We start from the raw sequence: 27,834 nt of genomic DNA, 5'->3' as shown, positions 1-27,834 counted from the left end.
GAATATATGTGTGTATATATAATACATACATATCTGAATCACTTTGCCCCACACTTGAAACTAACACATCATTGTAAGTTAACTATACTTTAGTCAATCAATCAGTCAATAACATTAAGAAAAAAAACACAAGTCTTATTTAAAGAAAAATAGAGACCAGAGTGTTAGGAGGCGCTCTGAGCATCAGTGATGCATGGGACACGGAAAATACCCTGAGGGACACCCACAGGTCTCTCGTTTCTACTGAGGATTCTAAGTGCACTGATAAAAATAAATACTCACAAGTATGTACCAGAAATTAATACCACAGAAATGATACTTCTAGGTAGTCACTAGAGTGGCTGTATTTGGTGGTCATGGGGCCCCGCCTAGGTTCTTGTGTGACTAGAATTTCTGGGTCAAGTCACAGTTTTGTGAGTTCTGTCGGATCTCTTAGGCAAGTTTTGTTTGTTTTTTTGTCAGTTGAATCATCAGAAAGTGGCTCTTAGCTAAGCCGAACATTCCTGTAAGTACATGTTGCTACGTTGCATGCATTTTTGGAAAAATTACACCGATAGAGGCACGTGCCGGGCTCTCGTGCTCTTGGCTAACGAATGAGAGTTGGGGGTTGACTGGAGTGTGTCTGGTCATCCATCCTGTCCCCGCTCCTTTCCTAGTAGCTGTGAGAGGCAGTCATTGTGTTCAGTGGTGATCTTCAGGGAGGACCACTCCTTGCCTCTAAGGATTGAGCTAAATGGGTTGGGGGAGAATCTCTAAAAGGCTGTGGATTTCTTATCCCGTGTGCTGGACCCAGTACTTAAAGGCCCTCAGAACAGCCCTTGTGCTGACATCGCCCCATCCCTTTCTGAGCCTCTGGGCACGTCCATGATGGACTGCTTGCAGGATGTGGAAACGCTGACTCTGCCAGGCAGCCGGGAACAGGACAGAAGGAAAGTCGGCCTTGACAGAATTGATCCTGGCCCCTGCTAATGAGAAGTGCAGCCTGAAGTGGCCAGAGCGTTCACTGGAGTGCAGTCCCAGGGTCCCTGTCTTCTGCCAGAGGTTAATCGCCGGCCGTCCATGGCTGACTCCAGCCGGCAGACACAGCTGGTTTAGCTGCTGAAAGCCTGGCACTGTCTTCTTCTCTGGTCCCCCACATTCTCCTGTCTTCAGTCAACGCCCCCTCTCCCACTTGATTGACGGCTGCTCTTTGACTGGCCCTGGAGTGATGTAAACCTACAGCCTCCTCTAGCCTCTTTCTCTATCACCGTGTGAATAAGGCTGATTCACAGGGTTAGAGTGAAATTTCAAGCCAACAATAATAAGAGGCCAAGAGCGGGTGAGCACCTCTTGAACTTGAATCGTTTCTCTTTCTTTTCCTGCTTCTTTGTTTCTGGCTTTCCCTTTTCATTTGCCCCTTTTCTCCTTCCTCTCCCTCTTTTTGCTTCCTTCTTCTGTGATGCTTTGATACTTGTTTTGTCTCTTCGGTAAACTTCAAACAGGTGTCATAGTCAGTGGGAGCTCTGAGTTGCTCTGGCTTACCCTGAAGGGAAAGGCGTGTTAAATGTCTCCCAGTGACCCCACCTCCCGTTTCCAGGGTGAAGGAGACATACCTAAAAGGCACAAGAGTAACTCAGTATCAAGGTCGTCACATTGAGTCAAGACGCGGTTCAGTACTCTCCTCTGGATGAATCCAGAAAGCAGGTGAAGATGATGGCCAAGCATCTCACCTGGGGAGTCTTAAGGGGAGTGAAATGATGCTGTCTCACTCTAAGAATAGAAAATAAAAGAAAATGTAATTCCAGTTTTCTTAAGACCCACCTAAATAGGTACATAATGCAGGAATTAAATAGCCAAAGGAGAGTTGTTAGCAACTTATAGAACTCAGAGTGAACAGAGTGACAAATTCTTCCAACTATTTTCTTTTCTAGTTAAACAGAAGCTGGTTAGGCCTAAGGGACTTGGAGGCACTCGGGTATCTGATGCTGAGGACCTTTGCACTCAGTGCCCAGTTTCCACTCCTTACCCTACAACCCCACTGACTACAAGGGTCCAGATAGCTTTCTTTCTGTGTCTGCATTTTAAATAACAAGAATCGAACCGGCAATCATTAGGGGCAAATGTTACACAATCAGTGAAGAGATTATTGAGTGCCAGTGCTGACCTTGGTTTGAAAAGACATAGGAAGGCATTCCCATAGAATCCCCAAAAGCCGGGGAGGGGAAAACCTTTGACTTCACTGAGATCTGGGGATCAGCCCTGATCTGGATACTTACTAGCTGTAAACTTGAACATGCCATTTAATTTCCTTAAGTTTTATTTTCTTTATTTGCAAAGCAAAGATAATTATTTCTGAACTGCCTGTTTTGAAAACATGTTGTGAGTCTCCAAGTATAGACGATTTTGTCCAACAAAAACATCTCTGCACCTACTATGTGTAGGGTCCATTTGGCCAGACACTGGACAGTCAAAGATGAATATAGCAAGAACATGCTGATTATGCTAAATGATGGAACATTCCATGTGCATAACAGAGCAAATCATTATTATCACTACCTCAGGGCTGCTCCCTTTTCCCTGGAAGCAGGGGCTAGACTTCCATCAGTGCCCCCACAACCCACACAGCTCAGAGCTCTCGGATTTCAGTAGCTACTGCAACACTTATGTGCGTGCATGCTCAGTCCTGCCCGACTCTTTGTGACCCTGTGGACTGTAGCCCACCAGGCTCCTCTGTCCATGGGATTTTCCCAGGCAAGAATACTGGAATAGGTTGCCATTTCCTCCTCCAGGGGATCTTCGTGACCCAGGGATCGAAGCCGTGTCTCCTGCACTGGCAGGCAGATTCTTTACCACTGAGCCACCCGGGAAGCCCCACTGCAGCACATAGTACATTATCTAATGGTCATTGTTTAAAACAGAAATTTTTTTCTGTCTTTCTACATGTGCAAGTTTCAGGGATGACTCACGTATTGTTCTTGACGAAGAATCAGGATCCAAGAGGGAATTGCGAAGGACAGAATGTTAAGGAGCAAGGGCTGAATTTCTCAAGTTGCTTCATTCCCAGCTTGCTTTACGGGTCTAGATAACTCACTTGTTTATTCTGAGTTTGAATTTCCCTCACTCTGTTCAGGGAAGAAGATCTTATCCCACCTACTCCAGAGGTTTCTTGGGGAGTCAAGATAGTAAAACTTATGGAAGCATTTTTAAAAATGTATGAGTGCTAAAAAGGAAAACCTGCTGCCTACACAGGGCACCTGGAAAAGGAAGAATGAGCCAGATAAATAATGCTTTGAAAACTCACAAATAATCAGGTTTCCTGGAAAGCACACACATGGTGTTCACCAGCAGAAAGGTTAGGGAGAATCGCAGTCTGTGAGTTATTTTTAGCAGGATAAACCCAATCTATGCTAGTTGCCTATTGTAAATAAGCCTGAAATGTGTGGATTTATGGGACACAGTGGGAAATGTCCCATAACCTATGTCGTTTGTTTGTTAATTTCTGTGTTCCGCTTTGGCTTGTAAACTGAATTACAGGTGGATTTGGCACTCGGTCTGATCAATGGCCCATGCTGACTGTCACTTGCGTGGTCTCTGTGTTATATCAGGTGCCATTCTAGGTGAGGAATAAGAAGGCATAGGTATCAAAAGGAAGCCTTCTGCAACTGAAATGGCTCCTCTTCAAGCATCATACAAGATCCAGGGCGGAAACTCCCCCGTGTAAAACCTCAGCGGGAGCAGCCCCAATGCAGCCGAGATCTGTTGACAGTCTTGGATCTTTGAGAGGGAATGCTGTTTGGCTGGGTTTGGCAATTTCCGGTAAACTTTGAATTGGAGATAAGTCTGGTCCTAGCAGTCCTCAGTGAGTCCAGCTGAGTCTTATTTGTACTGTCTTTGGGCTTTCTCCCAGATAAGGCATCAGCATTGCATCATTTCTGAGGATCACTGAGGAGATACCTGTAACACCCAATCCAATCTTTAGGGCAAAGATCTTGTGTATGTGTGAGATCAAAGCAAGTGATAAAGATAAACTCTGTGAAATGATGTCTTTACAAACAGGTTTGTGGAGCTGGGTGAGAAAGCGAATCCCCTGGGGCTTTGCTGACTCAGTTACAATCAGAGGGGCAAGTTAGAGATGGGTCTCAGGAGGCTTTGCTGTCCCTTGGCCCATACAGTGGGTGTGCTCACCAGCATCCACAGTCATTATTTACCTATTTTCGTTTTTATTTTATACTGGGGTTTAGTTGATCGACAATGCTGTGTTAGTTTCAGGTGTGCCGCAAAGTGATTCAGTTACACATAGACGTATATCTGTTCTTTTTCAAATTCTTTCCCCATTTCAGTCATGACAGAATATTTAGCAGAGCGCCCTGTGCTATGCAGTAGGTCCTTGCTGTTCATCTATTTTATTTTATTTTTATAATGAAAACGCTTATACTTGGGATTAGCCAGCTGGACTCAGTTTAGATGATTTCAGTTTTGTTGGTAACATCCAAAGTGTCGTAGTCTGGAGCCAGTTGGACACATGCACGCCTTCTTCCCTCTGTCAGGCCTGATCAGGGTGCTGGCCTTAGCCTCATCAGAGTCATAGAGCCTCTTCACGGCCTGTTTAATTTGCTGCTTCTTGGGCTTGACGTCCACATTGAACACCAGTGTGGTGTTGTCTTCTATTTCCTTCATGGCTGACTGAGTGGAGAGGGGGAAACTGATGATGACAGTGGTCAAGTTTGTTTTTCCTGGGGGCTTCTTCCGAGGATATTTGAGTTGCCTCCTGAGCTGCAGCATTTTGGGCTGCTGGGACGTGGATGACGTCTGGATCTACTCTTTTGTTAGTGGCTGTGGATGCCTTTCAACACTGCTTCTTGGCCTTCAAGGCCTTTGCTTTGGCTTCAGCTTTGGGAGGGACAGGGGCCTCCTTCTTTGCCTTTGGCTCCATCCTCATGAAAGGTTATCTATTTTGAATATAGCAGTGTGTGTAGGTCAGTTCCAGACTCCCAGCTTATCCCTCCCCTGCCCTCTTCCTCCCTGATACCCACAAGTTTGTCCTCTAAGTCTATGAGTCTGTTTCTGTTGGTAAATCAGTTCATTTGTGTGAGTTTTTTAGATTCTATGTGAGTGATATCATATGATATTTGTCTTTCTCTGTCTGACTTAGTATGACGATCTTTAGGTTCATTCTGTTTCGTTCTTTTTTGTGACTGAGTAATATTCCATTGTATATAAGTACCACATCTTGTTTATCCATTCCTCTGTCCACGGACATTTAGGTTAATTCCAGGTTTTGGCTGTTGTGGTGACAATTGAGGTGCCTGTTAATCAGAATTATGGTTTTCTCTGGATATATGCTCAAGAGTGGGATTGCTGGATCATAGGGTAGCTTTACTTTTAGTATTTTAAGGAACTGCCATACTGTTCTCCATAGTGGCTGTGCCAATTTACATTCCCTCCAACATATGGTCACTCTTTATTGCTGGCTTTTCCTCTCCCACCAGCCCCCACCAGCCCCTAGACCGCTTATGGTTTCCTCAGGTGCCCCTTATGACGGTAGGTCCTGCATTCTGACCTTCCTCTTCTGCTGTCATTATCTTGATGTGTGTGTACAGCAAAGAGCAGAAAGAATGAGGTGAGCTGGACTCCCGCCCAACTGCTCTGGCTCTCTGCTCCCTTTCTTCACACATTGTCCATCATCATCCTGAAAGCCAAGGGATAGAAGTCAAGTCAGAGGCAAGAGCTGGATATTTTCTTTAGTCTAATAAAAATATTCTTTTGGGGGATTAATACAAAAAGGCAAAAAAGAAAGATTTTTATCTTGGAAGCCACAAAGGCTCACTTTTGCAAGCCCCAGACAGAGAGAGAATTGGAGACAACAGTTCTCCACCTTGACTGCAGAATTACTTAAGGTGCTTAAAAAAAAAAAAAAAACTATGCCTGGGCCCTACTCCAGACTGGTTAAACTAGAGTTTCTGAGAGTGAGACCCAGGCATGCAATTTTTAAAATGTTTCCAAGGTGATTCTAATGGATACCCATCATTGCAAAGCACTGGGGTAGGAATCTTGTAGTCATTTGTTATACTCCTTAGGAAAAAAAAAAATCAGGCAGTTAAGTGAATATTTTGGACATAAAACAGCTCAAAGATGAAACATATGCTATTGTGAGATAAGCTACATGAAAAGGCAACCCAGCTGCAGACTGGAACATTGTCAGCCCATCTATGAAATCTTTCTTTTGATGTTTACAGCACTAACAAGTCCTGAGATGAGGCTGTCTGATGAGACCATGTTTAATGACCCAGATCTGCCTATGAGCCAGAGAGACATCCTGATTTGACTTCTCTCTTTACCAGTTTATTAACTTCAGGGCGTTAATGTTTTTTACCATTTAACAAAATGACTTGCAAGTGGGACCTTATTAGAAAGCATGAGATCACATCACATCAGGGGCATGACCCTCCCCACATCCTTCCCCTTCACACAAGAGCTGACACTTCTGTGCTCAGGAGAAAAAACACTGAATATGTGTGTTATACCAGAAATTCTGAACTCTGGGGCTAACTGGATCACTTCAAGGATCCGAGTAAGAGATGTACATGTTGTCAATGTCTGCCCTTGAAAGAGTTTCTCTCTGCTTCATTTTGGTTCTTAAGGATGATGGAATGAAGTCCACTTTAATTAAATGTATAGGAAACACTAATCTACTTTGAAAGGCACCACTTAATCCCCTTATTGGTAGTCAAGGTATGTAGTTAATAATGAGACTTTCAGGAGAACAGGCACAGAGGAGACTGTTTCCAGGAAATGCCCACTCTTAGGAGGGGCGCTGTCTTGGGACTTCCCTGGAAGCCCAGTGGTTAAGACTTTGCCTTCCAGTGTAAGGGTGTGGGTTTCATTTCTCGTCAGGGAGCTGATATCCCAAATGCCTTGCAGCCAAAGAACCAAAACATAAAACAGAAGCAATGATGTGACAAATTCAATAAAGACTTTAAAAATGGTACACATCAAAAAAAAATTTTTTTTAAAGAGAAAGGAATAAAAAAGAATCAACACTGTCTTATATGCATAACTCATAGCCAATAGCCACCAAACAATCTCAAAATTAATCCCTTATACCCCGCCTAAATACTTACTGTGTCCTCACTCGGGACTTACGGACATGATACAAACAGTTTTGGGTTAAGCAAATGAAATTATAAAATTATGCATGTATTTATAACCTGGGTCTTGTGCACAAGTATACATTAGTTTGGTCTCCTGATACTAAACTTTTGTTTATGCACTCCAGACTTCAGGTTATTTTTCTATATATTATTATGGATTTGCATTTCAATCCTGTGGGAAACTTAAAGAAATAAGTTATATGCTACTGCATTTATTGTGTTATTGTGAATAGTTTTATGTTACTATTTTTATTTTCCCTCCTTAAATAGACACTGGAACTTCTCTAGCAAATTACTCACCTATATAACTGCTGTTCAAGAAATGTTTGAATATTTTCAGCACAGGAAAAGAAAAGATGTCATCATCAATTTGATTGGCAAAATAGCTTAGCTCTCTAAGAAATATTCTGGGTTTTACCCTGAGGCTTTACTGAAGGGTAAGCACTTGGAGAAAGAAACAGACAACTGCTAATGCGTCTAAATTGTCCAGGTCTACTGCAGAGCACACGGGGTCTCTGAGCGGTGATTTGACTTTATCTGCATCGTAATAGGTGGTAACTAGTTACCAATAGAATGAAAAAATAACAATAATTTTTTAACATAAAAGAATTCACTTGCAAGCTGTGCCTTCAGTATTGTTGTGGTATTTCTGTATGTATTTATTTGGCTGTGTTGGGTCTTCCAAGGTGGCGCTAGTGGTAAAGAACCTGCCTGCCAATGCAGGGAACATAAGAGACTCAGGTTTGATCCCAGGTCAGGAAATCCCCTGGAGAGGGGCTTGGTAGCCCATTCCAGTATCCTTGCCTGGAGAATCCTATGGACAGAAGAGCCTGGCAGGCTACAGTCCATGGGGTTGCAGAGAGTCGGACCTGACTGAAGCGGCTGAGCATGCATGGGTTGGGTCTTAGTTGCGGCACATGGGATCTTCACTGCATCACGTGGGATCTCTCGCTGTGGTGCACAGACTCTCAAGTTGTGGCACAGGGGCTCAGCAGTGGCGGTGTGCGGGCTTAGTTGCTCTGCAGCATGCTAAGCTAAGCTGCTGCTAAGTCGCTTCAGTCGTGTCCGACTCTGGGCAACCCCATAGACGGCAGCCCACCAGGCTTCCCCGTCCCTGGGGTTCTCCAAGCAAGAACACTGGAGTGGGTTGCCATTTCCTTCTCCAATGCATGAAAGTGAAAAGTGAAAGTGAAGTCGCTCAGTCGTATCTGACTCTAGCGACCCCATGGACTGCAGCCTATCAGGCTCCTCCGTCCATGGGATTTTCTAGGCAAAAGTACTGGAGTGGGGTGCCGTTGCCTTCTCCAGCTCTGCAGCATATGGGATCTTAGTTCTGTGATCAGGGATCAAACGTATGTACCCCTACATTGTGAGGGGGATTCATAACCACTGGGCCATCAGGGAAGTCCCTGTTGTGGTTTTTAAATTCTCAGAACTCCTGCCTCAAAGATTATTAGACTAGAAATGAGATGCCCCCTGCAAACTGATTAGTTATATGACTCTGTGCGACCCCATAGACGGCAGCCCACCAGGCTCCCCCGTCCCTGGGATTCTCCAGGCAAGAACACTGGAGTGGGTTGCCATTCTCTAGTGCATGAAAGTGAAAAGTGAAAGGGAAGTCGCTCAGTCGTATCCGACTCTTAGCGACCCCATGGACTGCAGCCTACCAGGCTCCTCCATCCATGAGATTTTCCAGGCAAGAGTTCTGGGATCATTATATATTACTACTTTCTATGCTTTTGTCTTCATGCAGAATATCTTAAGGAGCATGGAGTTTAAAAATGAAGATGTTTTTATTCTTCTTCTGATGAGTTTTACAATTATTCACAAATACTTATTCTATTTTCAATTCCTCATTGAATTTAGATCAACTTATATGGCTTGTGGATTAAGACAATGTGAGCAAAATGACACGTCACTTCTAGGATTAACAGTAACTGATTCTTTATTTGTACTCTCACTCTTGCTACTGTGACCAGTCTGGGTCTGAGTGAAGATGTGGAATAAACCCCTAGATTTCAAGAGATAAGTATGCATCATAAAGAAATCATTTCTGTTTAAACCAGTAAGATCTGAGGATCGTTTGTCGCTGCAGCATAACCTAACCTACCCTGACTAGTACACCTTCATTTATCCATTTCAAGTAGTTGACAAGCAGCCTCTGGGGGAATTTACCAAGTGCCACTGAGGTTAGAATCAACAGGTGAACCATTGCCCCTGTACTACCACTCAGGAAGAAACTTAGCTGCCATGGAATTTCAGTTTACCCATCACTAAGCAAAATCTTGCAAATGATTCAAACGAAACAAATAGCCCCAGCTAAGATCGTTTCTCATCTTACTGCAAAATATTTAGTAAATGTCCAATTATAATCAGTTGTGACTTATAAGAGAATGCCTATATTTTTAGGATATGAGATTATTTGCTTTTTTCTTTTCCAGTATGGTTTATTACAGAATGTTGAATATAGTTCCCTATGCTATACTGCTGCTGCTGCTGCTAAGTCACTTCAGTCGTGTCCAACTCTGTGTGACCCCATAGATGGCAGCCCACCAGGCTCCCCCGTCCCTGGGATTCTCCAGGTAAGAACACTGGAGTGGGTTGCCATTTCCTTCTCCAATGCATGAAAGTGAAAAGTGAAAGTGAAGTCGCTCAGTTGTGTCTGACTCTTCGCAACCCCATGGACTGCCGCCTACCAGGCTCCTCCGTCCATGGGATTTTCCAGGCAGGAGTACTGGAGTGGGGTTCCATCGCCTTCTCCAATGCTATACAGTAGGACCTTATTATTTATCCATTCTATCAATATATGTAATAGTTTATGTCTGCTAATCCCAAAGTCCCAATCCACCCTTCCCCACCCTTCCCCCTGGCAAGCGTAACTTTATTTCTCTTTAGTAGATAAGTTCATCTGTGTCATATTATGTATTTCACATGTAAGTGGTATCATATGGGATTTGTCTTTCTCTGAGTTCACTTAGTCTGATAATCTCTAAATCCATCCATCTTGCTACAAATGGCATTATTTTGTTCTTTTTATGGCTGAGCAATACAGTGGCTAGAGGGCTTCCCTGGTGGTTCAGTGGTAAAGAATCTGCCTGCCAATGCAGGAGCTGCAGGAGCTGTAGGTTCAATCCCTGGGCCAGGAAGAGCCCCTGGAGGAGGAGTTGGCAACCTACTCCAGTATTCTTGCCCAGAAAACCTCACGGACAGAGGAGCCTGGCGTGCTACAGTCCATGGGGTCACAAAGAGTCAGACATGACTGAGTGACTAAACAACAACAATATTCCGTTGTATATATGTACCACATCTTTATCCATCATCTATCAGTGGATATTCAGGCTGTTTCCATGTCTTGGCTGTTGTGACTAGTGCTGTTATGAACCTAGAGGTGCAGGTATCTTTTTGAATTATAGTTTTCTCCAGATATATGTCCAGGATCTGTATTGCTAAGTGATATGGCAACTCTATATTTAGTTTTTTGAAGAACCTCCATCCTGTTTTGCATCATGGCTGCACTGATTTACATTCCCACCAATAGTATAGGAGAGTTCTTTTTCTCCACACCCTCTTCAGCATTTATTATTTGTAGATTTTAATGATGATCATTCTGACTGATGTGAGTAGGTACTCTATTGTAGTATCGATTTGCATTCTCTAAGAGAGATCATTTGTATAAACCGTTGTTACAAATGAAGCCACGGTGCAGATTACAGATACTTTTATTGTTGTTTCTATTGTTATATATGATTTTTGAATAGAATAACATTTGCTACAATCAATTGAATCACTATGAGGGTGAGAGGTTTGGCTGTAATCCAGATATACCCAAGTGACACAAGTTCTCCAAATCAGCCATTTCAAACAATTCCCTTGAAAACACACACTGTAGGGGGGAAAAAAGTTTTCCAAGTTTGCTAACGGCTACTTTATTGTTCTCATTCTCCTGGGACCCGTTTCTCTTCTTGCTCTACATGTTCTTCCTTTGTGACCTCACCCCTCCTGTAGCTCCTAATTAAGGGGACTCAGGAAAGCGAGAATACAAGATTTCCTGGACTGGTCTGGGACTGTGCAGAAAGGGAGGGCGTGTGCTGAGCTGAGCAGCAGGGCTGGCCATGGGCTAGTGGCTTGGATGTGCAAAGCGTTCTGAGTGGATTCGGGAGAACAGAGCCTGGGAAGAAGGATGATTTGGGGAGCAGAAAGGGAGAGCCAGGGTTTGGGGACTGCACAAGCAGATCTGAAGACTAAGGGGAAAATCCAGTCAGAGACCAGAAGTGCAGTCAGGAAAGGGAATTGGCAATAAAAATCAGTGACAGGGACTCTGGAGAGTCTTCCAGAGCAGATTGCTGCTTTTCTGCCAGCTTGTTCCAGCTGCTAGCTCTGCTCTGCTCACTCCAGAAATGGCTTCAAGAGCATAGTCCTGCCCCTGGGGGATTCAGCCACCATCTTATGACCTTCTGGTCAACCTCTGTATCGTCATTTCAGTCATGTCTTTCTCTGTGAGATCCTCTGGACTGTTACTCACCAGGCTTCTCTGTCCATTGGATTCTCCAGGAAGGAATACTGGAGTGGGTTGCCATGCCCTCCTCCAGGGCATCTTCCCGACCCAGGGATTGAACCTGTGTCTCTTATGTTTCCTGCATCGGCAGGTGGGTTCTTTACCACTAGTGCCACCTGGGAAGCTCTTTGGCTAACCTTTAGCCTGAGCTTATTTATTTGTTTTGAAGTCTTTACTGAATTTGCTTCTGTTTTATATTTTTGGGGTTTTGGCCACAAGGCATGTGGAATCTTAGCTACCTAACCAGGGATTGAACCCGTGAACCCTGCAGTGAACGGCAAAGTCTTAGTCAGTAGGGCACCAGGGAAGTCCCTAGCCCCAGCTTTAGGGCAGAATTCTAGCTACTCTCCATCCCTTCCAATCCAGATCTTTGCCTATCACTCTGTCTCAGGGAATGGCCTCTCCTGCATCAGGATCCAAGCCAGAGTCCTTGGAGTTATCCTCAACTGCTCCCTCCCTCACTCCCTATATCTAGGCAGTCCTGATATTTCAATCCTAAAATATCTTTTCAATCCAGACTTTCTCTCTGTCCCCACTGTCCTTGGAGGGGTTTCCTACCACCAAAGTTTCTGGCTCTATTTCATCAGATACAGAATGTCAGAGTCCATCTCTTACAGAAGAAATGGGTCAGCCGGGATCTCCAACATAACAGGATGGGGAAATGTGAGGTTTTTATTTTTCTGAAGAAACAAATGAGCCCCTGAGAAGTTAATACAAAGGATTTACGGGCTAACAGTATAATACCTGCCAATGCAGGAGTCCTTTCTGCCAGTCGCCTGGTCTCTCCAGCTACCAGGGTCCCTCTTTCCTCTGTTCCAGAAGGTACCACAAGCCCACCTCCACTTGGGCCAGGAGTGAGACCCAGAGAGACTACAGAGGGGTCTTATCCAAGCTCTGGGTGCTGTTTTGGAACCTTCCTTGAGTGGTTGACTACTCATTTTTAAAAAATTATGTATTTATTTAGGCTGTGTTGGGTTACCACTGCTGCGTGTGGGCTTTCTCTGACTGCTGTGCATGGGCTTCTCCTTGCAGTGGCTCCTGTGTTGCAGAGCATGAGCTCTGGAGAGTGCTGCTCCGCTGCTGTGACATGCAGGTTCAGTGGCTGCAGCTCCCAGGCTCTAGAGCATGGGCTCAGTGGTTAATGGCACATGGGCATAGTTGTCCTGCAGCATGTGGGATCCTCCTGGATCAGGGATCGAATTGGTGTCCCCTGCATCGGCAGGCAGATTCTTAACCACTGGATCACCAGGGAAGCCTGACCATCCACTTTAAGACAGACCCTTCCTGCATCTCACAGAGGTGTGGTCTTATGATGTCCAGCAGGTACACCTGTTAAAGTACAGTGAATCTCATATCTATAGACACGATATACACAGAGAAGCCATGGATTGGGGGTTGAAGGAGGAAATTGGATCCTGGGAATGGCCTGGGAGAGTGTCAAGGGCCTGGCATTAAGGAGAAGGGCAATGGGTGTTTCCAAGCAGGCATGAAACTCATTCCCATAAAGGGCAGAGTTGAGTGCTCTGAGCACACTGGAATGATGCCTGCCTTGAGAGGAAGAGGAGATTCTGGTGTGGCCCCCAGTGTCATGTACTTCATCTAATTTACAGCAGCTTGGGGATACAGTGGAAGCAGAAGTGTGAAGAGATTCAGTTCAGTTCAGTCCAGTCCAGTCGCCCAGTCATGTCCGACTCTTTGCAACCCCATGAATCGCAGCACTCCAAGCCTCCCTGTCCATCACCAACTCCCTGAGTTCACCCAAACCCACGTCCATCGAGTCGATGATGCCATCCAGCCATCTCATCCTCTGTCGTCCCCTTCTCCTCCTGCCCCCAATCCCTCCCAGCATCAGAGTCTTTTCCAATGAGTCAATTCTTCGCATGAGGTTAGGTTTAGGTCAGTGGTTCTCAAACACTCTTAAAAAACTACTGAGAATCTCAAAGAGCTTTTGCTTATGTGTGATATTTCTATCACTACTTATTAAAACAGAACATTAAAAAAGATTATTGGCATATAGTTGATGTACAATGTTGAGTTAGTTTCAGGTATATAGCAAAGTGAATCAGTTATACATGTACAGATTTTTTTTTCAGATTTTCTTTTTTTTCCCCCAGATAGGCCATTAGAGAGTATTGAGTAGAGTTCCCTGTGCTATACATGAGATTCTTATTAGCTATTTCTTGTATTTATAGTAGTGTATATATGTTAGTTCCAGTTTCCCAATTTATTCCTCCCCCCTTATCCCCTGGTAACCATAAGTTCGTTTTCTACATCTGTGACTCTACTTCTAAAACAGAAAAAAAAATTAAATACAAGAACACACAAGCCCACATTCCATTAACCATGGGTGAGATAATGTCACATGTCTTATAATCTCTGGAAAGCTCCTCTGCCTACCCTTAAGAGAAAGAGAGTGAAAAAGACAAATAACATTGTATTATGAAAGTCATTTTGACTTGATGTAGCTCTGAAAGGGGTTCCTCAGGGGATCCTGGACTCTACTTTGAGAACCACTGAAACTGATATCTTTTCTGAGGTGATGTGACTGCTTAGTGTCAGGCTGGTATTTCAATCCAGGTCTGACACTAGATCCAGTGTTCTTTTCACCCCTATCGGGAACCTGAGACTTCATAGGAAAAAGTCCAGAATCTTGTGAAAAGTACAAGTATTAGTTGCTCAATCGTGTCCAACTCTTTACAACCCATGGACTATAGCCTGCCAGTCCATGGAATTCTCCAGGCAAGAATACTGGAGCCATTCCCTTCTCCAGGGGATCTTCCCGACCCAGGGATCAAACCCAGGTCTCCTGCATTGCAGGCAGATTCTTTCCTGTCTGAGCCACTGGGGAAGCCCATCTAGCATCTTACTTTCACCTCAATGCTTTGGGAAAGGGCCAGCAATAGAAGCCTGCACAATAGATGAGTCATTCTTTACTGAAATATGGATTTCCTTGGATTAATTTGTCATATGTGTTTAGTTAAAATTGCTTTGGGCTTACAATCTGGTCTCTTTCCTGGAATAGAAGTGTCCCTTGTCCTCATACACAGCCTAGTCCAAAGCTCTCAGCAAGGGCTTATTGTGGGGGCTGGTGGTGGGCACCGAGGAAAGGTACCCGGGCAGCATGAGCCAGACTCACTGCTGACTTTATGACATCACGGGGTTGCTGGGAAGTGAGGCACCTGCCTTTCTAACACCAGACTCAATTGTGCGCCCTCAGCACTGACACAGCCATTAAAGAGAATGAAGTAATGCCATTTGCAGCGACATGGATGGACCTAGAGGTTATCATCCTAAGTGAATCAAGTCAGAAAAATAAATACCAACATGATATCACTTATATATGGAATCTAGAAAAAATAATACAAATGAATTTACTTACAAAACAGAAATAGACTCACAGACATAGAAAGCAAACTTACAGTTACCAAAGGGGAAAAGAGGAGAGGGATAAATTAGAAGTTTGGGATCAACATATACACACTAATATATATATATATATATATATATATATATATATATATATATATGTATGTATAATAGATAACTAATAAGGACCTATTGTGTAGCACAGGGAACTATCCTCAATATCTTGTAATAACCTATAATGGAAAATAATCTTGAAGTATGTCTATTTATCAATACAAATGTATAAATATATGACTTCCAGGTGGCTCAACGGTAAAAGAATCTGCCTGCAGTGCAGGAGATGCGGGTTCCATCCCTGGGCCGGCACGATCCCCTGGAGAAGGGCATGGCAACCCCACTCCAGTATTCTTGCCTGGAGAATTCCATGGACAGAGGAGCCTAGTGGACTATAGTCCATGGTGTTGCAAAGAGTCAGACACCACTCAGCAACTGAGCATGGACATGTATATATATAACTGAATCAGTTTGCTGTACACCTGAAACTAACAACATTGTAAATCAACTATGATGCTTCAAGCAACAATTTTTTAAAAAGGTGAGAGCAGAAGCATGAAAGAAGAACCAAATTTTACTGAAAATTATGAAATCCGACTGCCCTTCCTAAGAGCTTTCAGAATTCACAGTGAAAAGCAGCATCTGTGCACCCCGTGTCTCACCCGAGCCCCGCTGACACTAAGCCTGGTTAGGGGCCGAGCTTCTCTCGGGGAACACGAGTCACTGGGTGCGTGGAGGAAGCAGCTGTGGACAGGAGCTCTTGTGAGCTCCTGAGCATCATGGTGTCGCATCAGCTAAGCACCGGCCCCTAAGCTGCAGCCCCGCTGGGCTGGGCTGGGAGGAGCTAGCATCTCAGGAAGGCGTGACTCCACATGACGTCCATCTGCTGGAGCCTCCATGTTGATCTTCTCTTCTAATGACTCTGCTCAGAGGACATACTTGCCACTTGCATATCGCTGGCTTGGCTCCTTAATCCCTGAAGGGCCCCGGCAGGAGTTGTCTTGTACATCTGTGAACGCCAGGAACTCAGTGCCATTCAGCCAGCCATAGTGACCTTTCGGATACAGAGATGATTTCAAAATGGCTCATGGAAGGTAGCATTCAGCAGTTATGATAGTATGCACAGAATTTCCATTAACACCTTAATGATCATCTCTTGCGTAAAAGGAGAAAAAGCACTGGTTCGTTAGGCTTTGGTGGCAGCTCTTGGAGCTGAAGAAAGCAGGGAGGACAGCCTGGCTCACAAGGAGGGTGCCAACTGCCTATCCCCCTTGTCAAGGGTCACATCCCATGACTCCAGCCCCCCGGGAAGGGAGAGGGAAAGGGCCCCAGGGCTGACAGACTAAAGCTCAAGGTTCCTGCCTCAGCTCTGTGTTATGAGTCTGCATGACAACAGTCTCTTTGAGCCTCGACTTCTCCATCTGTGGAATGGGGTCATAGTACTACTTGCTGGATATGTTGCAAAGATTCAGGAGGAGGTGGTTTTGTTGGTTTGTTTGTTATTTTTTCTATTGCATCTCCAGCACTTATCTTTTAACTCGAAGTTTGTATCTTTTGGCCACCTTCACCCATTTTACCCACTCCCCACCCTCCACCTCTGGCAACCAGCAGTCTGTTCTGAGTTTGATTTTTTATTTTTAGATTCCACTTACCTGAGATCATACAGCATTTGTCTTTCTCTGACTTATTTCACTTAGCATAATATCGTTGAGATCCATCTCTGTCGTTGCAAATGGCAGAGTTCCCCTTGTTATTATTACATAGTGGAATAGTACTCCGCTATGTAAATATACACGTTTTCTTGTTCCATCAGTGAACAAAAGTTGTTTCCATGTCTTGGCTATTGTGAATAATGCTGCAGTGAATAGGTGGGTGTAGATAGGAGGAGGTTTTGAAACCTGAAAATTGCTACTTTTTTTTTTTCAATCATTCTTTCAAAAGCAATATACATCTATTTAAAAAATTGATCAGAGATTAGCTGAAATAAGAAATTAAAAATAACTTAATCCCATCACCTGTTTTTTTCATGCATACAGGTTTATTTATTTATTCCTTCCTTTCTAAAATGGGATTATATTGTGCATACTGTTTGCTAATCATTTTTTAAAAACTGAAGACTATATGAGCACAGCTTTCCAAGCCATTAACTATTTTTCCTATAACTTTAAATGATTGTACAATATTCCATTGCGTGTTTGTAGCATGATCTATCCAACCCGCTCCCTAGTGTTTGACACCCATGTGGTTCTTTCTCTGTTTTTCTCTCTGTATCTTTCCTCCTTCCTTCTCCTCCCTCCCTATCCCTCTTGCCCCTCCCCACCCCCTCCTTCTTCCTTCTTCTTCCTCCCTCCTTCTTGGAAGTTACAAATGATGCTGCTGGTTGCTTCTCCCACTGCTGTGCAGCTCCAGGAGCAGCCACATGGCCAGTTTGGCTCACCACATCCTTTTCGGGGATTCTGGATCCAGACCAAAAGGATGCAGAGAAGGATGACAGGGCCAGAGTTCCTTCATTCTAGACGTGGTGCTGCCAGGCAGTCCGTGCGACTAAAGCTGTTTGCATCTTCCACTTCAGCCCTCATTCCTCAGCACACTCTCCCCTTCGTCCTGCAATCCTGCAGGAGCTTGCAAAGCTCTTTGATGAATTTCCTTCTTGCCTAAGGTACTCATTGGCCATTTCTGCTGTTTGTTATCAAAAGATCTCCTGCAAATTCAATCTTTAATTGTAGATTTTACAGTACTAACCTGACTTCTTAATGTTTTAAGTTAATCAAAGGAATAGCCTATAGACATTAAAATTAAAGTCAAGTCTATAATCTTGTTTATACCAGGATTGAGCTTTGTCTTCTCCTTTCTGAATACATATTTGCCTCTGGAATTAGTAAACTTTAGTAATTTTTTTTTTTTTTGGCCTGCCAAGTAAATTGATATTTGTTTAATTTGCCAACAATCTATTAGTGTCTTGGCTGGAAACTGTTGGGAAGAAGTTTCAGCCCAGACCCAGTTTTTATTGGCTCTTTCTGAACCTCAGAAAACAAAGATTTACTATCAGTTTTATGGAAGCGCTGGCACAACCATAACTATGATAAGGCAGATGGTACAGTTGTAAAATATATGTGTATGTGAGCATGCTAAGCAGCGCAGTTTGGTAAATAGACGTTCGGATCGCCTAGGGGAGAGAGGAACTTCGATGTGGCATGGTTTCTGTTTATCTGTATGGCCTCACAGAGCAAGTGACAGGGTGATGCTCCCTTCCACTCTCTTGTCTGGTTTTCTTGAAGAATCCACAGCCCTCCTTCCTTGGAGTCCTCTTACTTTTCTCCCAGGCCAAGAGTTTATGGGAGGGGAACTCTCTGGAATGGTGGCCTTCAGGAATCCACCAAGGACCAGCCCATGGCTTCCAACTCAGAACCAAGTGATGCCAATGACAGTGAAGGGTGCTTTTCTTCACTCCCTGTCTTGCTCTGATTGGTGGGAAGGATGGTACCCACTACAGCAGAAAAGAGTCTAGTCACTACGAAACTGTGTCAGAGAATCAGACTGGTTTGGGCTTTAGAAGGTGGTAGACCTAGTTTTCAGAGAAGGCAATGGCACCCCACTCCAGTACTCTTGCCTGGAAAATCCCGTGGATGGAGGAGCCTGGTAGGCTGCGGTCCATGGGGTCGCTAGGAGTTGGACACGACTGAGCGACTTCCCTTTCACTTTTTACTTTCATGCATTGGCGAAGGAAATGGCAACCCACTCCAGTGTTCTTGCCTGGAGAATCCCAGGGGCAGGGGAGCCTGGTGGGCTGCCGTCTATGGGGCCGCACAGAGTTGGACACGACTGAAGCGACTTAGCAGCAGCAGCAGCAGCAGACCTAGTTTTGAACCCAGCTCAGCCATTTTGACTTTGAATAATTGATCTACCCTAGTATTGAACATGTTCTCCAAACAGTTTCCTCACCTGTAAATTCTTCCAAATTAATGTAAGAATTTATGAGCTTTGATGGCTTGGTATGTAGTAAGTACTCTTTAATGGTGGCCATCATATTTTTTAATAATTATATCCATATTTGCCAATAAGATATTTTGGGGTTTAAAGAACTCCATAAGCTTCAAGTAATAAATCTATTGAAAGACTACATATGGGAATTAGAAAAACAGGAATTCTGGCCCTCATTTTACACTCAGGAAAGTGTGAAGTACTTAACAAGCAGGGTCAGGGGATGCCTGCGTGTCTGAGCCTCGCAGAGCATGAAAATGGATTATCCTTAAAATTCCACTCTGTCCGCTTTGGCCAGGAAAGAGGTGATGCGGTGCCAGCTTCAGAATTAGCTTTCTTGACAGCTTTCTCTTTCCACCTCTTAAAATGCTCACTCCTGGGAGATTTCCTCTTAGAGCCAGCTGCCACACTGTGAATGCCAAAGCCCCATGGAGGTATTTCAGTTCACAGCCTCACCTAAGCAGCACTGTCCACAGCTGGCCACATGAATGCATCAACTTGAATATTCCAAACCAGCCGAATCTTCACATGATGCAGCCTCAGCTGACATCGGATGAATTGCATGAGACATGCCACACGAAACTAGACAGCTGAGTGTGGCCACGCCTAAGAACCCTGAGAGATAATCGTGAGTGATTTCAAGCTGCTGAGTTTTGGGGTGGTTTGTTGTGCCAGAGTAGAGGAACTGGAACAACACCAACCTTGGATACACCACGAAGTGAATGTCTCCATCAAAGGGAGTGAATGTCAACTCTCATGCTCTCAGGATGGCGGGAAACGCCTCCTACTTGCTGCCTGCTTTACGGCGTAGTAGGTAGTTTGCCTGTGGTTAATGCCTTCACAGACCCATGAAGTCATGAGTTTAGTTACCACTTTCTTTTCTCTCTTCCTACTTCCCAGGACTTCTCAGAAATAGTCTGGCTCCTGCTTCTCAGACAGAAGCTGGACTTCTTCCTTTTTCTAAAATCTGGCTCTTCTTCTCGGTATCATGTCCTTACATCCATGCTTTTTTCCTGTTTACTCGTCTCTTCCTGTTTTCTGGTCTTGCCCTGGTTTCCAGCTGGTCCTGTCCTCACTCTGAGTCTACTGTCCTCTCTTTGGTTTCCCTGCCAGTAATAACGTCTCAGGTTGCTTCCTGATGTCTCTCCAGTCTCTGTTTCAGTGCCATGATGGAGACTCCCAACCCTCATTCTCTGTGATCTGAGACTGTCAGTCAAGGTCCCTCTCCCAAACCCTCGACCAAAGGTAAGCCATGGGATCAAATATAGGCAAGACTCTTTCTCTCCTGGGACTCTGAGTCTTCCGGGGGCAGTACTGATAGAAGATGGTGAGTATTGAGTGCAGACGCTGGACTGCAGTGTCCATTTCTTCCTGCTACCTGCATTGGGAGAGCTGCCTCTCCCAAGGGCTGCCTGCTTACTTCTTTCCTTTAGCTTTATGAAGGTTCTTTATGAAGTAACTGTTCTTCCAAGAGGTAATTTTACATGTGAATCAACCAGAACTGTTTTCTGTTGTCTGGCATGAATTATTTCCTTCCTCCTCCCTCTTTTATTTTTTCTCTTGTTCACTCCCCTCCCCTCTTAGTTCTCTTTCTATTTATTTCTAATTCTCTAATTGTCTCTTCTCATAGACGTGCATATACAAGAATTTTCTCTCTCTCCACCATTTCTTCCTCCTTCAGGGTCTGCTTCTTTTCTTTTTATAATTAAATTGTTTTAAAATTGCAGTCTTCTGGGCCTTGCTCATGCCCAATCAATTCCGCATGGGCCCTGCTTCCCCGGCTGGTGGGCAATGGGGTTACAATGAAGCTGTGAGTCTCCGCCATGTCTGTGAATTTGCCAAGCCAGAGTTTCATCCCTTCCAGCTCCCTCCCAGGATGGTTTCAGGCTGTTGAAGAAAGCAATGGCCATTTCTTGCTGCATTTCTCAGCTTTCCAAGTTCCAAATCTCTCCTGCTGGGTTTGCGGCGGTGTTTGTACAAGCCTAGCATTAATAGGACACATATTTGGTGCTGCTTTTGGGATGGGGTGTTTTAGAAATCTGGCAGATGGGCTTGTGTTGAAATAACTTTGGAGTGGAAATAGGAGGTCTGGATGCCAGTCCCAGGCTGAATGGCAGACGGCCTCCACGCTCTTCACCACTCCATATGCTGCCTCTCACGGGCGTCTGCCTGCATCTGCTCCTCCTTTATTTGCCAGTGTTGGTCCTGGTCACAGCTGCACAGAAAGGTAGGTCACAGAATCCTCTGGAGAGAGCTCCCAGGTCCATTTCCGAAGGATTTCTTAGGATGGAGACGGCAAGTGATAGAAAGGCCACTTGGGAGAGTCTGGATTGGGGAGATTTATACAAAGCTTCCTTGGTGGCTCAGATGCTAAAGAACATGCCTGCCAGTGCAGGAGACCCAGCCTCGATCCGTGGATCAGGAAGATCCCCTGGAGAAGGAAGTGGCAACCCACTCCAGGCAACCCACTCTTGCCTGGAGAATTCCATGGACAGAGGAGCCTGACGGGCTACAGTCCATGGGATCGCAAAGAGTCGGACACAACTGACTCAATAACAATACCATACATATAGCATGAAGCAGACATTGTTACTGCCCTGCCTGTACTCACTTGCCACTCACCACTCCAGTGTGCCATCCTGGTAGCATCCCACTGCTGGAACCTGAGAATGCCCAGGGACTTTTGCTGGCTGCGGGGTGTGCTTGGTCTGTGAGGACTGTGAGGGCAGACAGGAGTGCAGAGAGGTTTACCTGGAGCAGCCCTGAACCAGTGACACATGGATGTTGGTGGATAAATACCGCAGTTCTCCCGCCCCTGGGATTCCGTGAGAGGTGTTCCATACACCTCCATACGTAGAGGCATTCCAGACCCCAGAGGCCAGCCGTGGGATGGAGCCCCCGTTGTCCGCAGTGGGGACCTGCTCATCAAAGCCCCCTCTAGCAGCTGCCTCCATCTGTCTCACTCCCCATTCCTTTCTGGTGGCCCCTGAGGTCATCCTTTCCCTGGTAAAACACTGTCTGGGAGAATCCAACCCCAAAAGAGGATTTTCAAACTGCAGAGCCAATAGTTGGCAAGCCAGAGCGATGCTCCTAGGATAGAAAAGAGACAGTGAAAAACGGAAAACTCAAGTTGGCCCCTGGAGTGCCTCTTCATCAGTTACTGTGTGTATGTGGGGGGAAGAGAGATGGTGGGTTGCAGATGGAAATACTGTGAAAATGACTCTGGATGAGGATACACGCTAGAAACTAGACTTCAGTACCTTTGAGTTCAACAAATCACTCAACTTTCTCTGTTGAGTTTCTTTCTGAAAATAAATGGCCCAACTGACCTCAGCAGGTGCCATGGTATGAAAGCAGGAACTGAAAGCCATGAACCTTCTTAGCCTATTGAAAGATGGTGTCAGGGCATTCAGGTTTTTTCCTTATAAAGGTCTCATTTGTTTTTATGGTGAAATGGTTTTGATGACAGTTTCTAAAACGCCAGCATTATGCACTAAGTGTTTGCCATGAATAGCGCTGATTTTCTACAGCTACGTTCGTTATAAATTCACAGACATAAAAAGTGCCATAGTGATGAACGCGCATGTCCTAAGCTCTGAAATCATGAAAGTTTAATGGCTGCACTTTCGTTGCCCTGGGTCTTGTTTCCATTGTTGCTGTTCAGTGCCTATTTAACATGCTCAAAGCATCCACAATTGAACAAGCTCATCCTTACAAGACAGCTTGTTTTTCACTGTGCTCAGGGCTGGGACTTTGGGCTTTTGATCTTTCTTGCCGCTGCACCGTGGACCAGGTTATGAGTTTTATTCCAATATCAGCAGGCTGTTGTGGGACAGTGATATTTTATGCCGGGTCTCAAGCATGTGATAGGTTAGTTTGCAGATCAAGATTTAGGAGTACGGACTCAGAAATTCAGTATTTTTGGTTTCTTCCAGGATGATTCTGGGGAATGGGTCTGAAGAGTAGAGAGGGAAGAATGGTTGGCCTAAGACCCACAAGGAAAGGATAGAAAAGTGATAATGCTATGGGTTTCTCCATGATTGCTTTATTCAATTTCACAGCAATCCTCTCTGTGTATTCATTATGTCCATTTTTATGGATGAGGACCCTCAGGTTTAGAGGAGTGAAGTGACCCGCCTGAGATCACACCACGCATGAATGCAGAGCTGGGATGCCAGCTCGGTCATTCGTCACTCTGTCCTATGGCAGTGATTAGATATTTGAAGATAAGTAGCATGTAGGAACTTGTAGAACCCAACTTGTGTGGGGTCATGAAAGTAACTCCCAACTTTTAGGTTCTAGGATGGGCTAGGAAATGATGAGCCTCACCCAAAGTATTTTATTTGTGTTCTTATGATAGGACTAGTTTACCTCCCAAGTAAGATGCTTCTAAAGTCATGAATGGTCTTCATGGTGATGCCATTTGAGACCTTCATTGGAGATCCGCTGGGACCTTCACCGCGTTGATTTCAGCACAGCCGGCCTTAACCTGGGTAGCTTCTTTGGGGAAGTTTCCTACATGCAACTGATCTTGTGGCATGTGGATTCTTTTTGGTTCCCTTCCCAGCATACAGATTCCAAGGTCGATCCATGGAAGTTTTTGGGGGGCTAATGAACCTTGGGCTTCCCCAACTGGTGTTGGTGCTCCATGGAGGACCACAGTAATCATGCATCTCCTCATCTACACCTTGCAGGTAGCCTGCATACCCCACACCATTCACCTGCAGACCTCAGTCTTACTATCATGTAGGTTATCTCCTGAGAGCGTAAGCTTGTTGAATAAGGCATAATGATGGTCAATTTTGGTCAGGATGTCCCTGTTCCAGAGTGGATGGCAATAGTTGTCTCCATGAACTTGAGGAAAAGGCTTATTCTCAGGTGTAAGTATTGCAGTCTGGTCAATGAAACTACGTATTGTCTTATATGTAGTCTTATATGTCTTATATGTAGTCTACAAAGACCCATTTAGAATAAATAATAATAGTAATAAAAAGTTTTTGAATAGCTTGGGAGAAAAGTGGATTATTTGTTTTAACCTATGTGTATGTGTATATGAGTGTTTGTGTGTGTTGGTGTATCTGTCTCTCATACATGTCCAGGTATGTGTGTTCAGTTGCTCAGTCATGGCTGACTCTTCTCGAACCTATGGACTGTAGTCCACTAGGCTCTTCTGTCCATGGAATTTTCCAGGCAAGAATACTGGAGCCAGTTGCTATTTCCTACTCCACGATATCTTTCCGACCCAGGGATTGAACCTACGTCTCTTGTGTCTCCTGCATTTACAGGAGGATTCCTTACCACTGCACCGCCTGGGGAGCCCACATGTGTATGCACACACATGAGCACATTTACACACATATATGTATAGGTATATATGTACATAAGAGAATCAGATCTGGGACTTCCCTAGTGGCCCAGTGGCTAAGACTCTGCACTCGCAATGTGGGGGCCTGAGTGCAATTCCTGGTCAGGGGAATAGACACACGTGCTGCAGCTGAAAGATCCAGCGTGCTGCAATCAAGACTGAAGATTCCATCTGCCAAAAGTAAGACCCAGCACAGCCAAATAAAATCTTAATAATTTCCTTTTAAAAAAGAGAGAATCAGACCCCTCTGCATGTATCTTATGAGCTGTGGTCTTCCAGGTGTCAATTTGCCTGAATGGCTTCCCCACCAGAGGAGAGAGGAGAGGACATGCTGCTGCTGCTGCTAAGTTGCTTCAGTCGTGTCTGACTCTGTGCGACCCCATAGACAGCAGCCCACCAGGCTCCCCCGTCCCTGGGATTCTCCAGGCAAGAACACTGGAGTGGGTTGCCATTTCCTTCTCCAATGCATGAAAGAGAAGAAAAGTGAAAGTGAATCGCTCGGTCGTGTCCGACTCTAGCGACTCCATGGACTGCAGCCTACCAGGCTCCTCCATCCATGGGATTTTCTAGGCAAAAGTACTGGAGTGGGGTGCCATTGCCTTCTCCGAGGAGAGGACATAGAGGGGTCTTTATAAGTGATCCAGCTCCTCCCAAGACTCCAAAAAAGCAGGAGAAGCTATTTTCACAAGAGATCCGGGGAGACCTGGCTGTGGAAGCAGGGCTGGGGTCCCCAGGTGATGAGGGGTGCCATGGATTGACAGAAGGGCTATGTCTCCTACTGTCTCTTGCACCCAGACGTGGTTCTGGCCACAGGAAAAGTCAGAATGGTGTCCAGTGCCTGGCAGTCAGGGAAGAGGATCTCAAGAAAAAGAGAGTCTCCAGATGGCACCTGTTTGGATCAAGGGCTTCCTCAAATAAGCTTTAAGGAAGGTCAGAGATTTTGTTTTAAACTCAGGGATTACGACTTCCCTGGTGGTCCAGTGGATAGGATTGCAGGTAGCCTGCATACCCCACACCAGTGGTTAGGTTAGGTTGATCTCTGGGAGCCAAGATCCCACACACTGAGGAGCAGTTACGCCCCTGAGCCACAACGAACTGAGCCTGTGCTGCAGAGTTGATGAGCTGCAACTGCAGAAGAAGCCTGTGTGCCGCAATAAAGACCCAGCACAGCCATCAGTGAATAAATATAAATAAATAATAACCTTAGAAGTTAAGGAAAAATACGGGCTCTGTCATTCTTTGGGGCTTCTGTGACTCTTCCAGCAGGCTGATTGTGGTGGGCAGAACTGTCGTCCTCCCCTGCCCCCACTCAGACCGTGAAGATCCTCTAATCCCTAGAACCTGTGGATGTGTTACGTCACTTGGCCACAGTGAGTTCAGGTTGCAGATACCATTAAGGTTGCTGGTCAGCGGACTTTACAGTAGAGAGAAGAGATTAGATTACCTCGATGGGCTCAATCTCATCACCTGGAGATCCGAGAAGGTGCCATGAGCCGCCTCAAGGAGCCAGGAACAGCCCTCAGGTACAGCCAGCGAGAAAACAGGGACCTCGCTACAACTTCGAGGAGCTACATTCTGTTAGCAACCCAAATGGACAGAAACCAGATTCTCCCCTAAAACTTAGAGGCTTCAGAAAGGAACGCAGCGGCTGACCTCTGGATTTCAGCCATGCCTGCCAGACTTCTGACCTGCAGAGCTGTGAGGCAATTTGCGCTGCTTCAGATGGTGAGTTTGTGGTGCTTTGTTATGAAAACAAATATATATATATATATAAAACTGTCTCTCCTCATCTTTAAAAACTTCCTTCCGAATGCCTCCCAATATAAGACCATCTTACAATAAAAGATCTTTCCAGTCTTTTATTCAAATAACACTTTGAAGTTCTATTTCTCTGGTGTCTTTTACCTTTTATTTAGTATTAGCTGGAAATTTGATTCTTGCTTCTTCATTTATCAGTTGAAATTTTTCTACCAACACATATTTTGGCAGTTTTTAATCTTATGGCTTTTTTGTTTGTTTTTACCTTAAAAGACTGTTCTAACTCCCTATATTAGGTTTGTTGAAGGGGCTGTAAACCTGAAAAGTTGTACAATCTCAAGTGACTGTAGAAATATAAGTACAAATAATGAGTTGTTTTGATCTGTCATTCGGGGAAAATTAAGAGATGTGTATTATGAAGTGTTGATGAGTGTGAAAAGAAGTGTGCCCTTTTATCCACAGTTAGAGGGAATGTAACCCTGCAGACTCTCTTATGGAAAGGCAGCATGACAGTATTTTCATAAATGGAAATGCGAATTCCTTTTGACCGAGAGATACACATAAAGATAAAGATGTCTATTCTGGTCTTTGAGGTTGTATAAAATTGGAAACTGTGATAAATGGGCATAAAAGCAGATCAGAGAAAGACCGCAGAGAGGAACTGAGGAGGGGCATGCAGCCCTTGTGTCTGAAAATATGTGAATTTTTTATCTTTTACAGAATCTGACCTTGATCCCTAAAGTAACGTTAGAAGGAAAGAATTTCCAGGTTCTTTTCCCAGAGAAATCCAGGTCTCTACTTCTACTTTATAAAGTCAAAACGAACCCAGTAGGCTGTCAAACCCCAAAAGTTCAGGCAGCAGGTGGACGATTTAGTCATGGAGCTGGCTGGTTAGTTATTTGGGTAATTGAATTTCAGCCATCACGGATAATGTAATCCAGTTTAATTTGCAAAAATGTCATGTCTGGAGACAAATCAGAAGAAAAACATTTGGTAATGGCGGGAACGTCATTGGAGAGACTTACTTTGTGTTATGAGCTGTCTGTAGGAACCAACCCTTTCACAGTATAAGCGCCTAGATTGAAAAGATGTGATTAAGAACCTCAGCAATCTGGTGTGTGTCATTGATGTTAGTGTTATATAATGCATTTTGCTAATATATTTATGAAATGTTTGATTTAGAAGTCCATTTGCCCCTTGTCAAAAGCATCTGGGAATGCCTTCATTTTCAATTTGTTTACTGGAATAATAATTTGATTTGGGTTTTCCCATTTGGCAAGTTTTTCTGATCCCAATAACATCTCTAACTACACCACATGGTAGGTGCCTATTCTGGAAATTTTGAGCTTCTTTTCAACTATTGGATATGGCAAATGGCCCACCATTTGTCAGCTTAAACATGTTGGCTTTGAAAAGGGGCTGCAAGTAAAAATTGTATTTATCTCCTTGGATCTATGACCAAACACCTTTCTGCTTGTATCATCTTTTCTTAGTCTCAGCTGTGACCACTGCTTGTTTAGAAGATTTGGGCATGACTTGTGGACTACAGGGAGAGCCCAGCTGATATTTACTAGCTTGGTGTCTTCTGGAAGGAAACTCAACATCAAAAAAGGGCTATATGGAGA

The 27,834-nt window shown here is 44.5% G+C and overlaps 1 pseudogene; it reads right to left on the bottom strand.

Moving 5' to 3' along the window:
- Positions 1 to 4,439: 4,439 nt before the first annotated feature.
- Positions 4,440 to 4,918, bottom strand: LOC139186434 (large ribosomal subunit protein uL23 pseudogene; annotated as a pseudogene).
- Positions 4,919 to 27,834: the final 22,916 nt, after the last annotated feature.

This window comes from Bos indicus, chromosome 13 (assembly GCF_029378745.1).
Source record: "Bos indicus isolate NIAB-ARS_2022 breed Sahiwal x Tharparkar chromosome 13, NIAB-ARS_B.indTharparkar_mat_pri_1.0, whole genome shotgun sequence".
Lineage (NCBI taxonomy): Eukaryota > Metazoa > Chordata > Mammalia > Artiodactyla > Bovidae > Bos > Bos indicus.
Note: the sequence above shows the minus strand (reverse complement) of the source record. Positions and strands in the feature narration are given on the sequence as shown.